Source organism: Mustela nivalis (genome assembly GCF_964662115.1).
Source record: "Mustela nivalis genome assembly, chromosome: 9".
NCBI lineage: Eukaryota > Metazoa > Chordata > Mammalia > Carnivora > Mustelidae > Mustela > Mustela nivalis.
In genome coordinates this window covers 63,744,345-63,757,805 of record NC_139028.1, presented here as the reverse complement: position 1 = coordinate 63,757,805, position 13,461 = coordinate 63,744,345, and the positions used below count along the sequence as shown (strand labels likewise).

General features: G+C 49.6%; 1 protein-coding gene across 1 annotated transcript in view; it reads left to right on the top strand.

Moving 5' to 3' along the window:
* Nucleotides 1–7,561: 7,561 nt before the first annotated feature.
* Nucleotides 7,562–13,461, top strand: part of P2RY2 (purinergic receptor P2Y2) — an 82,864-nt gene continuing 76,964 nt past the window's right edge. Inside the window, exon 1 of the mRNA XM_082749768.1 lies at nt 7,562–7,664. The gene's annotated coding sequence lies outside the window, so the exon portion shown is untranslated. The remainder of the gene's footprint in view (nt 7,665–13,461) is intronic.

Here is a 13,461-nt window from a genome sequence, read left to right as displayed (position 1 = left end):
AGGCTGAGTTCCAGACCAGCCATTCCGTGAGTGACACTGGGTTCGTTGGGGAGGGGTAACAGTGCTTGCCCAGATGCAGTGTTATGCCACAGAAGGTGCTCAACAAAGATTTGCTGGATCTTAGTCCTGGTGTAACTAGTCTGGCTCAGAGATTAGCTTCCCATCACTTCTCTTTTCCTAGAGGGGAGGATTAGGTATAAAATTGCTAGATGTGGGGAGATTTGGGATCCAGCCTCTCTATTGATAAGCTGGGACTTCTCTGGGTCTTGGTCCCCAACTATGGAATAAAGTAAGTGAATGAGCCTGGAACTTAGTAGGCTCTTCAATGATGAAGTACAACCCTGGGTCTCGATTTTGTGGGTTTAGGAGGGCATCTTCCACCTGATTTGCCGTTATTCTAAAAGCAGGAATGGCATAAACTTTATGGGATGACTTCCTTTGGGGATAGGATTAAAAAGCTAAGGGGCAACATAAAATGACCTGCTAACTGCTTTTTCAGAAATATGTTTGTTGGTTTGTTGTAAATGTGTTTAACATTTACTAAGTGCCTCTCCCAAACTCCAAACTTCCATATTACTTCTCTGAGCTAATCTTCACTATAATCCTGAGAAACAGTTATTTTATTCATTTTACATATGAGGAACTGGAGGCTCAGTGAAAGATAAGTAACTTGCCCTGAAGTGATGGATTTGGGACCAGAATCCAGTTCTCCTATTTGCTTCTTGCTCAAAGGAATTGAGAGAGTTCACCCAGAAAAAAAGCAGACTCAAGGGGTGCCTGGGTGGCTCAGTGGGTTAAACCTCTGCCTTCGGCTCAGGTCATGATCTCAGGGTCCTGGGATCGAGTCCCGAGTTGGGTTTTCTGCTCATCAGGGAGCCTGCTTCTCCCTCTCTCTCTCTCTCTCTCTCTCTGCCTGCTGCTCTGCCTACTTGTGATCTCTTTCTCTGTCAAATAAATAAATAAAATCTTTTTAAAAAGGTAGGAACACCTGGGTGGCTCAGTGGGTTAAAGCCTCTGCCTTCTGCTCAGGTCATGATCTCAGGATCCTGGGATCGAGCCCCGCATCAGGCTCTCTGCTGGGCGGTGAGCCTGCTTCCTCCTCTCTCCCTCTCTGCCTGCCTCTCTGCCTACTTGTGATCTCTGTCTGTCTGGCTCTGTCAAATAAATAAATAAAATCTTAAAAAAAAAAAAAGCAGACTCAGGAGGATACAATCCCTGTATTCCAAACTCTATAGGAAGGGGGAAAGGGATTTCTATGATTTATGTAAGCCTGCCTTAAAACATACTCCTTTGAACCAGGCTGGGAACTTCCAGAGCCTTGCTCCTGTAGTGCAGATAAGCACTGTGTTACCAGACATAAAATCTCTTGAAATTCTTTGTGGTAATGCCCAGAGCTGTCCTTTGGCCACATAGCAGCATGCATTATGGCCCCAGAGACAGACTGGGGATAGGTCTCAGTTGCATCAAAGGAAGAAGGTTTTCCAGGCAGATCTGCCCCTAGAGGAGGTGAGCTCCCCGATCCCTGGGGCAGTGCAAGTAGCTGTTGGCTCCTTTCCACCAAGGAGGCCACAGATGCGATTCTTACCCCTGGAAGGAATATAACAGCTATCATTTATTTTGCCTCTTCTATGTGTCAGATATTGAAGCAGGCATGTTATTTACATTATTTCTAAGCTTTACAACTTCTCATGATACATAACACCCCATTTCATGGATTTCACAGACTGAGGATCAGAAGCTAAATGACCAGCCCAAGGTCATACAGCTAGGACAGGAGAGCCAGGACAGGCCCCTGGCTCCTCCTGGTCTGAAGCTATGCTCTTTCCTCCAGGGTGCATTCTGCTATACAATCTTCCAGAAGGAAAGTGATTCTAAATTTAAGTGATTAAAAGCTGGCCTAGAACAGGCATATGAGTAGGCATTGGAAGATGAACTATTCCAGTATTCCACAGGGCTCCCAGGAGAAACTCTGGGGATTTGAAGTGTACAGCAGCCCTTGAGCATGACTAGAATGTGAACAGCATCCCACCACTGTTCAGAGTGGCCACCTGGAACAGACTGACACTCCATCCAAGAGAAGGTGGCCACCATCCCATATGCCCATACTGTACCAGGTCGCCTCTCACCATCGCTGTTGCTAGGGTTCACAGCCCTCTCTAATCTCTAATTTCCTTTCCTGCTCTGTCATTATCCCCCACTCACATTGGCTCAGACTGCTCAGGAATACCTGTTAGCTCACCCAGAAGCTAGCTATTCCCTGTTGGAGCCCCAGTGAGACTACCAGGCTGTACTGCTGCCAATAATGCAGTCTGTGGACCTCACTCCCATTCACCTCCCTACTACCCTAGTCACCTTTCTCCCTGTACTTCCACTCACCACCCCCCTCCTCAGACACAGAATAGCTTTTGCTCCTTGGGGAGCTAATCTCCTCAACACAGTCCTCTAAGAAACCTGGTATGGGAGCAGCTCTAAAGACAGAGCATCACAGGGATGCCTGGGTGGCTCAGTTGGTTAAGCAGCTGCCTTCGGCTCAGGTCATGATCCCAGTGTCCTGGGATCGAGTCCCACATTGGGCTCCTTGCCCCGCAGGGAGCCTGCTTCTCCCTCTGACTCTGCCTTCCACTGTGTCTGCCTGTGCTCACTCTCGCTCGCTCTCTCTCTGACAAATAAATAAATAAAATCTAAAAAAAAAAAAAGACAGAGCATCACAGCCCACTCAAATGAAGCTTCAAGGTTAGTGACCAGCAGAAGAGCGCAGCAGCTCTCTCTAGAACACGAAGTGAGTTTGTGGCAGAACTAGACCTTGGATTCTATCCAGCAACACTCAACAAGTCCCCCTTTCTGGGCTCAGTCGTGGGCAGGTTTCTGGGATAAGACCCAGGCCCTGCACTCCAGGAACTCCCAATCTCAACACATGGACTAAAGGTAGTAGCCGTGAGTCCCAAACATGCAGGGTCAGGAGAGTCATAGGGACCCAGATTCCACCAGTTGGTAGCAGGGGCCTAAGGCCAGAGGTAGGTTCCTAAGAGGCAGGCACTCGGACAGGGAATTATCTGGGCAGCTGGTGCCAGGGAGTGTTAGAGCTTGGGTGGGGGTGAGGGACAGCCAGTCCCAGGGCTATAGTAGGAGCTGACGGTCACATGGGTTTGATATCATGAAGGAGGAAACCAAGGTCTTTGCCAGGCACTTGCTGAATGTGACCTTTTTGGCACAGCTACGTAATCTATAAAGAACTGAGGAGCTACGTAAGCTAGTGACTGCCCATCCTGGGACAGACACATCAGGGAAGGTTGAATGACTGTCTATGTGGGACACCAACAAGGGCCTTCCCATTGCGAGCTGCATGGTGATTACAACTCTGGGAAACTTGGACTGATAGGTAAAATAGTCAGGTTTGGGAGGAGGAGGATTGACATCACAGGGACTTCGGGTCAGGTAAACCTGGGTTAGGTGTTTGGTTCCTCTTCCGCCTGGCTTTGGGTTCCTGACCAAGTTCTGAAATCTCTTTTCAGCTGAGTTCCCTTGTCCTTAAAAGGCAAATGATGACTTTTTGCAGGGTTGTGGTGGGAATTAAATGGGAATGTTTACGTAAAATGCCTGCAACCGTGCTGGCCCACCAATGTGAGCTTCCTTTGTATATGCATGTGTTTTCCTTCAGTTTCCCTTCATTTTGTTTTCATTTTATTTGTAAATGTAAAAAACAAAACACAAAAAGAGGAATTCCCATGGGAGGGTGTTGAGCTCAACTCTAGTCCCAGTTTTACCCCTGACTCATCGCAAAGACCCGGGAAGTCCCAGACCTCCTTCCACCTTCGTTTCCTCATCTGGAACACAGGGACTTCCACCAGGGAGTTTCTTCAGGGCCCAACCTGAAGGCTTGAGATGCTACCCCTTTGAGAGTCCCTTCTGTGTTGAGGAACCCCCAGGCTGAGCGGAGAAAAGGAGTGGAGATGGGGGTTAGGCAGTGACCAGGGGAAGGAGATGGGAGTTGTAGGGGAGGGACAGCAGCACGAGGAGGCAACAGCTCTTCAGCCCCATTGCCCTGGCCAATGAAACGGGCAGGCCCCACTCAGCTTGGGAAGCCTGCCACCTATTTTCCCACAGCCTGCCCAGTTAATGCCAAAACAAAACACACTTGTGTGCTCCCTGCTGGAGGGCAGTGAGCCAAAATGAGTGTCCTGGAGGCCTGGCAGATGCCCTGGCATCCTGCCTCTCCTCCCTGGGCACCCACCCTTCCCCTGTCTGCAACATATCCACACACCCATGGCCTGTGGCCTGTGGCCTGTGGCCTGTGGGAACTGAGCTCCACCCTCAGCCAAAACTGGCCCAGCTGCAGAGAGGAGCTTCCCCAGGACCTGTCCTCCCCCGTCTCATTTTCAGGGCTCCTAAGTGGACATGCCAACACCTAATCCTGCCTGTCTTTCCAGTCCAGCTTTGGCCCTGAGATGTGATCTAATTCTAACCATGCTACTGTGGGCAGAGGACGTGGCATCAGAAGCTGGGAGCTGCTGTCAGTCGCTACGGGAGGGAATTCCCTGGCTCAGGAAAGCTCTTCCAGAGGAAGGGAGCAGGTGGTGCGTCTCCCTGAAGAGACAGACACCGCCAACGCTATAGGCAGAGCCAGTCCTGGGGTAAGAATCATCACATCCACCACCCCCGCCTTCTCTCTGATGCTTGTCTACACTGGGTACAGTAATAATAATAGCTTATACTTTATAATAGCTACTATGTATCAGCATTCACATAAATTATTTAACTCTCACAACAACTTTGAAGTAGGTACTATTATTAGCCCCATTTTACCCTAAGGTCATATAGCTAATAAGTGGCAACCTGAGATTTCTACCCAGTTAATCATGTCCATGGTCTCCGCTGTTAACTGCTATGCCAATCGGTCATCAGAAGATGGTAGCCCTCCTAAAACCCAAGTCCAAACTCAGAATGGGGCAAAATGTTTGCACTAGTATCCTACAATCCTAACATTTACCCAGACTCACCTGAAGCTGGGGAATCACCTAGGGCTGCTTGTTTAAAACACAGGGCCTCCTCTGAGGATTCAGTAGGTTTGACATGGGAAGAGAAGCAGTGCCTGACATGTGAAAATTGCCCCCCAAAAAGAGGGAGGTGTTATTAGATGAATGAATGCTCTGCCTTCTCTGAGTCTCCGTTCATCTTTAAAATGGGGTTTCAGTTCCCCACCCTGGCCCGTGTCTAAATGCTGCTGAGTGTTGAGCCTGTGTATCTGTACCAGCTTTGCTTGGGTCTGAGGAGTTGTTTACAAGCACACCCACTAGCTCCTAATAATAGCTGTAATAACAATAGCTAACATTTCTCGCATGCTTATGAGGTACCAGGCACAGCTCTGATGGCTTTGACTGTATTAACCCATTGATTCTCACAATACCCCACTATCTTGACTTTAAGGATGGATAAACTGAGGCTCAGAGAGGATGAATAACTTGCCCATCATCACACAATTAGTAAGAAGCAGGACTTGAACCCAGGTGTCCCTACTCCAGTGTCCAGAGGCTAACTATTCTATCATAGTTTCTGGACTCCCCCAGGCCGCACAGTAGAGCAAATAGTTACTGCACCTGTCATGTTCAGGAAGGGAGGAATGGAAAATTCAACTAACAGAGACAAGATTTAGAATCCCCTCACTATTGTTTGAGTCTGAATAAGAAATTCCAAAGCGTGGAATCAAGGTTTTATAGTCATTCCACATGGGTAAGGCTGGCTCTGTCTGAACCAGGGGACCCCAGGAGGCTGCTCTGGAAGTGGGCCTTGAGGCATGGGAGGTAGATACTCCCAGGAGAGCAAACATCACAGGCTGAATGGACTGAGCCATGCCTGGGGACAGTCTGAGTATCCCAAAAAAATGAGCCTACAAAGGTGGACTGCAGTCTTTGGTGTCCTGCTTGGGTATTTGCTCTAAATTTTGAAAAGATGTCTTCCTTTATGATGTTTATCACGTTCTGTAATAGGCATGTGTATTGCTCATCTCATCTATCCTATCAATGCTTCTTCCATCCCCACAGATCTCTGGAGGAGATCTTCTTTGTCACTGAATCCCCAGCACCTAGGACAAGGCACACTGGATGGCTGGATTTGAAAGCCTGAAGTCCCAAAAGTTTACAGCCACGGAACATTAAGTGTGGGCCGCCAGGTCAGTAGAAGCCTCAGGACAGCCACCTAAGGAAGGGTGTGCCTGAGGGCCACATGGGCCTGTCTTCTGTTCATATTCAGCCCTCTGACCTCACACACTGCACTGGGCCTGTGACCTTGCTGCTACTCCTCCCAGGTGGAGGTTTGTGAGTGTGTTGACCATGAACGACAGGATGGGCAGGTCTGAAAGACAAATATGGGTCTTGGACTGGGTCACACTAACTCCATTGCCTTTCTTCCCTGCTTGTTGGGCACTCAGCTTGGGGGCATGGTTAAGAGCTCGGTCAAGTTTTAAGTCAGACTGACCCCTTTGAATCTTGGCTCTGCTACTTTCTAGCTATGTGGCCTTAACAGCACCATCTGGTGACTGCACACACCTCCCCAACATCATCTCACATAGGTCCTGTGGCCCTGGGCCCTGCTCTCAACCTCTTTGGGCCTCAGTCACTATGGAAGTTGGAATGGTTACCCTTGAGGTCCCCATGGCTCTATCATTCTCCAGTTCTGTAAAAATCAAGACCAAATGGTGCTTTCTAAATGGTAACAAAATGAACGTAAAGGTGAAACTTGCGGCAGCCAGAGAAACCTTCTCCAGCCCAACAATAATCGCAAAGAAATGACTGGATCAAGACCACAGTCATCATCCAGATATTGCATCTGGGCGACAATTTTTCAAGCATATCTAGAGATAGTTAATCTCTATTTTCACTAACCTCCCCTCACCCAGACCCTTGGCCCTACACTGTACCCTAGCAGGCTGGGAAGGTTGGGCCACATCACCAGGCCCTCTTGCCACCTGGCTTCCTCTTGGGTTTGGACAATGAGAAGCAACAGGACACCTGAGAATGAGAGAAGAGGGAGATTGAGGGATTTCTCCCTCTGCTCCTGCCCTGCTTTGGTGCCTTCCCTACTCCCTCCTTGATCCCATTCCTGCCAGGCAGCCCTACTTCTCACTGGGCTCCAGTGACATGATTCCTGTCCCACTTTAAGCCCTGGTCCCTGGGTGGGTGCTCTGCCATCCTCCTGTTTGTTCCCTTCTCCTGCCCATGTTTCAGTATAGCCGATCCTTCAGTAACCTCCTCTTTGTTCCCTTCTCCTGCCCATGTCTCAGTATAGCCGATCCTTCAGTAAGTCTCTTCACTTGAAGCTGAGGGGTGAAATGCTTCCCTCAGGCCTGCTGATTAATATAAGGACCCTCCAGCTGAATCTGCCCATTTGGTTCAATTAGTTCAGCACATTTCCCAGAACAAAGAACAACCATCCTAGCCCATAAACAGCCCTCCCATGTACCCGCTCTAGGGAAGACAGAGCAACCTGGCTTCTTTGGGGGCCCCAGAGTCTGATTCTGACTTCCTGTCACTCCTAAAGAACACTTGTGGGCAGAGTCTGATGAGACAAAGGCACCTGCATCAAGGTAGCATTGACTGGCACGGAGAACCAAGATCACTGAATTAAACACGCCTCAAGACAGAGCATGGTTGCACCCCAGCTTCGGCAAGGTGGGTGTTGGGGCTGTGGGAAGCCAGGAACCTGCAGGCTTCCTAGAAGGCTGGGCAGGGCCTAGTCGGGAACTACAGGGTGCTGGAAAGGCAAGGAAAAGAGGGAGGAAAAGTTTAGCTAGGGAGGCAGTCGAACAAAGACTTGGCAGGAGGAAGTGGGCTTCCTGAGGGCAGGAGTGAGGGGCAGGGACTTGGTGGGGTACACAGTGGTCTGTGGCAGACTGTCCCTTGGCTTCCCTCAGAACATAGCCTCTCACCCTACCTTAGCCAGGATCAGGGCTCCTACTTTACCTCACAAGGAATCCCACCTTCCCCCAGGTTGGGCTGCCTGTCTGCCCAGCGGTTTCACTTCCCTTGTTAACGGCACCTGCCCAGACCACAGCCATAATAGAGCCCAGGTTTCAGTTCTCATTTCCTCCATACCTCTGCAGGCTCCTAAAAAGTTTCAATTTCTCAACAGGGGTTGGGCCTGACACTGACATAGTTACCGTCAGTGTTTTGTCACCGTCTCTCCCCCAACCCAGCTTCTCTGCCCTCCTAGCAACAAGAGCATGGCCTCTGATACGCTGTTTGACCGTGCACGCCTCTGCTCCAGACCCTTCTATAACTCCCCCGTCCTACAAATTAAGCCCCATAATCTTTTTTTTTTTTTAAAGATTTATTTATTTATTTGACAGAGAGAGATTACAAGTAGGCAGAGAGAGGCAGGCAGAGAGAGAGAGAGGAGGAAGCAGGCTCCCTGCTGAGCAGAGAGCCCGATGCGGGACTCGATCCCAGGACCCTGAGATCATGACCCGAGCCGAAGGTAGTGGCTTAACCCACTGAGCCACCCAGGCGCCCAAGCCCCATAATCTTAACATGACATTCCAGCCCCTCACCACAGGATTCCTGCCAGCCTACCTGACCTCCTTAACTTCACCATTTTAGACATGCTTTGTTCCCAACACAACATATATATACACATTTTTCCAGAACTCATCAAATTCTTTTAGCAACTTCATATTTCTGAATATGCTGTTCCCTCTGCTTTCAACCTTTCTGCCTTTTCTCTGCCTGATAAACTCAAATTTACTCTCCAAGCTGCTGCCACCCTCCCTAGCCCTCCCCCAACCCCACTCAAAAACTCTGCTTCCTCCTGCCATCAGATCAAAATTAATGCTCCTGTTCTGGACAGCCTTGTTCAGATCTTGATGACAACGTTAAGCTCCGACTGACTAGACTTCTATTTAGGCATGTTTTTTTCTGAACTCCCCTTCCTTTCAAGTCTGGCTCAGCTGGACTGCTTTTTTGCTATGGGACCTTGTGCAAGTCACTTAACCTTCTCTAGAGTTCTCCCAAGCCCCCAGGCTGGGTTAGGTGCTCTCTGTTGAGAGTTTTTCAGTATCCGTATGTATGTTGATAATCATGATTCTGTAACTATCCCCCACCAGACCGAGTCCCTTGCTGACAAGGTAACAGGCCAGATTTCCTTCCAGCCAAATTGTCTCTTTATTCCTAATGCCCACCATCCCAGAAATACTTAGGGCACAGGCAAATTTAATCTCAAATCCATGTTTGCCACTAGGGAAACTGAGCCCAAAGAGGCACAGAGATTTGCCCAAGGACGTGAACCAGCTTCAGGGCTTTTTCCTCTGCCCTCCCCCAAGTCCCTTGGCCAGCCTACTCTCCAGGGACCTCCCCTGGCCTGTGGCAAAACTCTGGACCAGAGAACGGGCTTGCAGGAGGCCTCACCTGTTGCTGTCCCATGGGCTTTCAAGGGAGAAGCTGCCAGATGCTCAGTTTTACTTCCCTCCTGGCTGCGGAGCGTTGAGAGCAACTGTCAGACCTCAGACACTTCCGCTGTACCGCAGCCAGGCTTCCTTTTCACCCCTTCCGTAGGCAGCAAGCACACCAAGGGCTGCTGCCTCCATGCCAGTTCCTGGGGAGTTCTGTTTCTCCTTTGGGCACAGCACAGACAGCTTTGTGGCGGACTTCCCCTAATGACAGTCTCTACCCTTGGGAGTTTGTGGCAGAAAAGCCTCATTCCCCCAAACTCCAAAAGACTGGAGCCTGGACCTTAATGAAACCTCCTATGACCTGCATAGTTAGGGAGCAAAAGGCCTCACGTGAGGAAACTTCTGCAGAATCATAAACTCTCAGAACCCTTGATAGAAGCTGTTTGTTTATACAGATAGGGAGACTGAGGCCCCAAAAGGGATTTTCCCAGAGCAGAAAGCTAATGATCTAAATGCAAGGAGCATCTATTTGACCCTGAGCTAAATGATCCCCATCTGTGTTGCTCTTAAGTGCTTTGGCCGGTGTAACATTGCTTTGTTTTTCTCTCTCCCTTCTACTGGCCCTTCAGGTGCTTCTCTCCCAGTGCCTGCCTGTAATGGCAGCTTCTCACCTCCCAACAAGGCTGCCATTAATTAACCATTAAATTGCTTACAACAAGATCATCAAAGGCGTAACTCTAATGTGTAAAATATGAGTAGATGGGCTCAGACCAAGTGCCTGAGAAACATCTCTGGGAGACCCAGGGGTCTTTTATACTTAAAGTCTGGTTTCTGTGGCCTTTCCTCAACAGAGAGAGAAGCCCAGGGACAAAGACGGGGCTTGGGAATATATTTTCACTGCTCTATATCAGTCCTTCTCCCTAGCTCACACTTAATCCCATGTGCTTGGAGGGTGCTTTTAGAAGGAGGACAATAGCTTGTCCCTCTGCTTCTCTCATTTTGGTAACTTATATCATCTCGAAGCCTAGGAGGGGCACAAACGATCAGGCAGTTCAACCTGAAGTCCAACTCAAAAATCATTTCTCCAGCTATTTTTCTTTCTCCATGATCTTTACTGGGCTCCAGGGTTTGCTATATAAGGATCCAACAGGGTCTCATCTTGAGGGAACTCACCACTGGAGGCTGGAGACAGACACGTAAAGAGTAGGTCATGTGCCCAGGAGAGACAGTGACCAGGTTTCTCCAGGAAGGAGAAGCTTTCCCAGGATCTTGAAGGATGAACTCACCAGAGAAGGAAGGGAAGGGCTCAAAGGAGCTCTCTCTGTTCCTACCACCAGAGCCTGCCACTGAGCAGACCCCTCCTAGATCAGACTCCCTGGTTTCTGCACAACCTTTTGCTTTTTCCCCTTATTTACTCACTTTGTTGCTGAACCAACTTATCCTGCACTTCATCTGTGAAGATGCTCTGCTGGGCCCTGGTACTCCTGTCCTCAAGGAGCCTCCAGCAGAGAGGGACAATGACCACACAGTGTAGACAGGTGGTGTTGGGGTGAGGACAGAACTGGAGAGCTAGCAAAGTCACCCGAGCTATTCTGGGAGGTCAGGGAAGACTTTCTGTGGAAAGAGATTTATGACCCGAAATCTGAGTTAGGGAATCTCCTTTGACCCTCTTGACCTTTCTCTAAGGTAGGTCTTATTTTCTCCAGTGTAAAAGGTGATAAAAACGAGGCCCTGAAAATGTCAATGTCTCACCCAAGATCACATGGTTAGTAGGTGGCAGGGGAGGGGGAGTTGTGGGGTATGTTCACCCCTGGACACCTGGCAGCAGAGTCAGAGGGTGGCTCTGCTGGAAAGGCTGGGCCTAGGAGAATAGGACTAGGGGTGGGACATTCAGAGACATGGAGGGAGGAGCAGAAGCTGAAAGCCCGGAGCTGGGTGGAAGAAGCAGGACATGCCATCTTCCCCACACACAGTGGAGCAGGGGAGAGGATAGGAATTCCCAACAGGCCATCAGGTCATGGCTTCAGAACAGCAGAACTGGCTCAGTCCTTGGACCTGATCTCATTTGGCCACCATGAAACTGAGGACCAACCAAAGCAATTGATGAGGACACATGATATCACAGTGGCTGGCCCTGGAGAACCCCAACTCTGTCCCTCGGCCCAAGTCTCCATGCATGGCCCTGGCTGCATCATTAATCCAATCTACATCGATTTATGTATGCTCTGGATTAGACACTCTTATAGAGACCATAGAGATGACAAGCTCCTCCCCACCACTGCTGTCGGGGGCCTGCAGGAGTTTAACTGGAGTGGGGAAGTCAGCTGCGGTTTACAGACTGCAGGCAGCATATGAGAAGAGGGCTGACAGCAGGCATAAAGAGAGTGCTGGGGAATGAGGTGGAGAGGACATTCGTGTCCTAGTGTCCCAGGAAAGTCCTTGGACCTCAGTTCTCCCGTCTGTTCCAAGAAGAGACTGTCGTCAACAGTGCCTGAGATCTCTCCATTCAGGCAGTCAGGCCTCTCCCGGTGCCTGCCTTGCAGGGGCTGGGAGGTAGACTGGGTGGTGGGAGCAGAGGAAGTGGCTTGAGCTGCTTGACCCATTACCAGCAGAGAAATCACAGACTCAGCTCTCAGACATCTGGGAGGTGTTGGGCAGCCAGAGTATTTTTAGAAGGCCAGAGGCAGACATGCCCGGAATCCTGGATGTTGCTGAGCCAAAGAAGCTGGGAGGCCAGTAGAGGGTGAACCAAAAAAGGTGGCCTCTGTGCTGGTTCTTACTTCATCAAGGTCCACTGGCCTTCCTTGTCCCTGGAGGCCAGTGCTCAGGCCTACTGTTCAAGCTCTGGTGTCCCTGACTTGTCATTGATCACTGATCTACTTCCTGATGGGTAGTCAGGTGCAGGACAGTTACAGAGCCTCAGGGGAAGAATGTCTGTCTGCATCATTAAGTCTACTTCAATTCCTTCAGCTAGTCCTTTGAGTGCTGTCTCTGGTCCAGGTGAGCTGCTGGGCCCAAAGCATATGGAAAGAAAACAAGCAACCTGGAAGCTCTGTGCCCAGATTCCTTGGCGGGGCGGGGGTGGGGGAGAACAGGGCGCAGATAGTAATAACAGCATGAGATCACTTTGGCAGAGGGGGACACATGGGCCTGGGGGAGCTTGGAGGAGGCCTGTGGGTCTCCCAGGGCTGCCACAGGGACCAGATGATTATCTATGGACAAAAATGTAACCTGCAAGCTAGGGGGCAAGCTCTGGGTTGTAACTAAAGGATGATTATCAGTCTTTTCTAGAGCCATACATTTCCTCTTGCGTTATTTCTGGAAAATGATGTCTCAGAATTAGAGTAAGTAGTAGATGCTCTTTTCAGCTCTGGACCCATCAACTCCCAGAAAATCTGTCCTGTTTACAGGGGCAGCTCTAACAGATGGATGCTCCTGCCCCCTCTCCCCTATCCCATCCCCATCAGTCCCTCATGGCAAGTCCACTCCATTGTATTATAGATGAAGATCCAAGGCCCAGAAAGGGGCATGTCCAAATCAGGATCCCTCAGGAAGGCCTTAGGAAGGACTCTGACCTCTGTCTGGAACCTGCAGATTTCCACATGGTCAAAACCACGGGAAAGACACTCCCAAGCCCTGTCACAGGGCCAAGGGCCAAGGTGTGGGGTGACAGAGGACAAGAGTCCAGCCCCACAGTGTGCCCCGTCACAGTGTGCCCCTCCACAACTTAGACCTAGCCTGTTCCCACCCCCTCCTTAAGACCATCTGTCCTTCCAGCCCAGCAGTTCCTTAAACCAGGCTCCTCAGTTTCTTGAGGGTTTCCAGCCTTAGTCGCGAGTGGCTACAAATATTCCACCTAAACTTTTAAATGCAGTGCCCTCACTTTCATGATAATCTAAACAAATTAATATGGGAATATTCTAGCTTAGTGGCAATGCAGAGCATCTAATAAAAGAAGCAGCTGTAAGTGTCACGGCTGGTGTCTGGCTTTTCGCATTTAATTTCAGTGCAGTGTGTCAAGCTAACCTATCAAGTCGGAGACTCCCTACTCTACAAAAATGCTTTTTTTTTTTTTAAGATTT